Here is a 2,991-nt window from a genome sequence, read left to right on the forward strand (position 1 = left end):
GGACACCAGGGTAATATAATGACAGTTGAGGTTAGACCAGGGTAATATAATGACAGTAGATGGGTTTCCAGGGTAATATAATGACAGTAGATGGTAGACCAGGGTAATATCATGACAGATGGTAGACCAGGGAAATAGAATGACAGTAGTTGGTAGACCAGGGTAATATAATGACAGTAGATAGTAGACCAGGGTAACTCTTTAAAATGCCATCTCTTAGTAGCATTCCCACCAACAACACCCTTTATAATGTTTCCTACATGTTTCAAGCAGACCACCATAGTCACTGTGCCGAAGAACGTAAAGGTAACCTGTCTAAATGACTATTGCCTCGTAGCACTCACATCTTTAGCCATGAACGGCTTTGAAAGTCTGGTCATGGCTCACATCTAGGGCTGTTACGGTGACGGTATTACCACCACACAGGCAGCCACTATTCATGATGGCAGTCAAATTCCATGTGACCGTATAGTCACAGTAATTAGGCTTCTCCAAGCTCTGAATCTGCTGATGGTCATTTGTAGCCTAGCAAACCTGCTAACTGCCTGGTACTCAGCACTCTATTGTCCCTCTAATCACTCTGACATCAATGAAAATGTAATCGAAAAACGGATCAAACACTTAATGAGAGCCCATGAGCTCATTTTGCACAACATTTCTATAGGCTATGCAAGAAAACAGAGTAATGGCCTCTATTAAAAAGAAGAGGATGCCATCAGCATTCTATAGGCTATGCAAGAAAACAGAGTGATGGCCTCTATTAAAAAGAAGAGGATGCCATCAGCATTCTATAGGCTAGGCCTACTATATTTATTTCTAAACCTTCCTAATATTAAACACATTGCTTATCTTTTAAACAGGAGTTTAGCCTACCTAGCTTGCAAGAGAATAAACCACAGGAAAAGCGTCCTCCATTCACTATTTAAATGCATAGTTTACATTTTCTTTCCCCTCTGCCTGTTTCCCGACAGGTGCATGATAATGGTCCATTCTAAATTAAAACTAAATTAAAATATATATAATTTAGTATATGTAAAGACAAGATTAAATCAAGAATAGTGTGATCGGTGACAATATTAGCCTATCACTTGTGAATGATGCCCAGCTTAACGCAAACAGCGCATGTTTCTTTTTTAGACTTTTTCAAGTCATAGTCGCACACCTCATGTAGCATAGCCCATAAGGCCAATATGTTTTGATAAGGGTTGTAATCACAACTACAGTGGCCAAATAACTACTTAAAATTAAGCACATTAATCCACTTTACAGCAGGTGTAGAGCATATTTGGCTTACATATGTAGCGCATGAGTTTCAAGTTTGGGGAAGCTCATTTTCACCAATGGATATGTGTTCTCTGGAGTGATGAATCACGCTTCGCCATCTTGCACTCTAACGGATGAATCTGAGTTTGGCGGATGCCAGGAGAACGCTACCTGCCCCAATACATAGTGTCAACTGTAAAGTTTGGTGGAGGAGGAATAATGGTCTGGGACTGTTTTTCATGGTTTGGTCTAGGCCCGTTAGGTCCAGTGAAGGGAAATATTAACGCAACAGTATACAATGACATTCTAGACGATTCTGTGCTTCCAACTTTGTGGCAACAGTTTGGGGAAGTCCCTTTCCTGTTTCAGCATGACAATGCCGTTGTGCACAAAGTGATCTCGACAAACCATTTTTGTGTGGAAGAACTTGACTGTCCTGTATAGAGCCCTGAATTCAACCCTATCGAACACCTTTGGGATGAATTGGAACACCGACTGTGAGCCAGGCCTGATCGCCCAACATCAGTGCCAGACTTCACTAATGCTCTTGTGGCTGAATGTTCCACGACCAGGTGTCTACATACTTTTGGCCATGTAGTGTGTGTACCTCAATAACCTCGTACCACTGCACATCGACTCAGTAGTGGTACCCTGTGTATATAGACAAGTTATTATAACCATTAAGTGTATTTATTATTACTTTTATTAATACGCGTTTTACTTTTCTATTGTTTCTCTATTTTCTTTGTCCCTGCATTGTTGGGAAGAGCCCATACGTAAGCATTTCACAGTACACCTGGTATTTACTTAGCATTTGACAAATAACTTTTTATAGTATTTGATTTAATGGTTCATTTTTTCCAAGTGTCTTGTCTTCTGCTCTCCCTCCCTTTTCTCTCTAAAACCTTGCCTCTCATTCTCTTTTCTGTTATTTGTTTGTTCTTTGTTTGCCCTTTGTTGCTCAACCCTCTCTCTCTTCTCTCTGTTCTTCTTCTCTCCTTTCTCTTCTTCTTCTTCTTTTCTCCTTTCTCTTCTTCACCTCTCCTTTCCTATTTATTCTAATTAGTTCTGATATCTATTGCAGTTCCTCTCTGACCATGTTCAACCTGTCTCAACCACCACCCTTTACTGCCCCTGACCTTGACTAACTAAGACTGACCTTGACGTTTACATGCCTAAGGCTCTAGGTTTCATCTCTAGAGAGCCAACTTCTGAAATTAGCAGTTTGACATAGGGGGAGGAAAGGATGAGAGCAGATACACACACAAACATACGAATGGGGGACCTGCTTGGGCCTCAAGGCCTCAATCTTTTTCTCAGAGTAAATATATTTTCTATCGCTAATTAAATCTCTGTGTCTATCTCACTCGTGGAGTTGCTTGCTAACAACAGACTCATTCATAATTGGGTGGGGGGTTGAAGCCTTTGAAATGTGGTTTATTTGTTTACTTTCGCTTTCAAGGACAGTGACACTTTCTCTAAGAACATTTCACACACGCGCACACACACACACACACACACACACACACACACACACACAAAGACACAGAGTCAGCCCGGGATAAAATCTGACCATATTTTGTCGGCTATGCACCAATGTTTAAGCTGTGCCACCAGAGACTCTGGGTTCGAGACCAGGCTCTGTCGCAGCTGGCCGCGACCAGGTGATCCATGGGGAGAGGCACAATTGCTGCCTAGCATCGTCCGGGATAGGGAGGGTTTGGCCGG

The sequence above is a fragment of the Oncorhynchus tshawytscha genome, linkage group LG25, assembly GCF_018296145.1.
Source record: "Oncorhynchus tshawytscha isolate Ot180627B linkage group LG25, Otsh_v2.0, whole genome shotgun sequence".
NCBI lineage: Eukaryota > Metazoa > Chordata > Actinopteri > Salmoniformes > Salmonidae > Oncorhynchus > Oncorhynchus tshawytscha.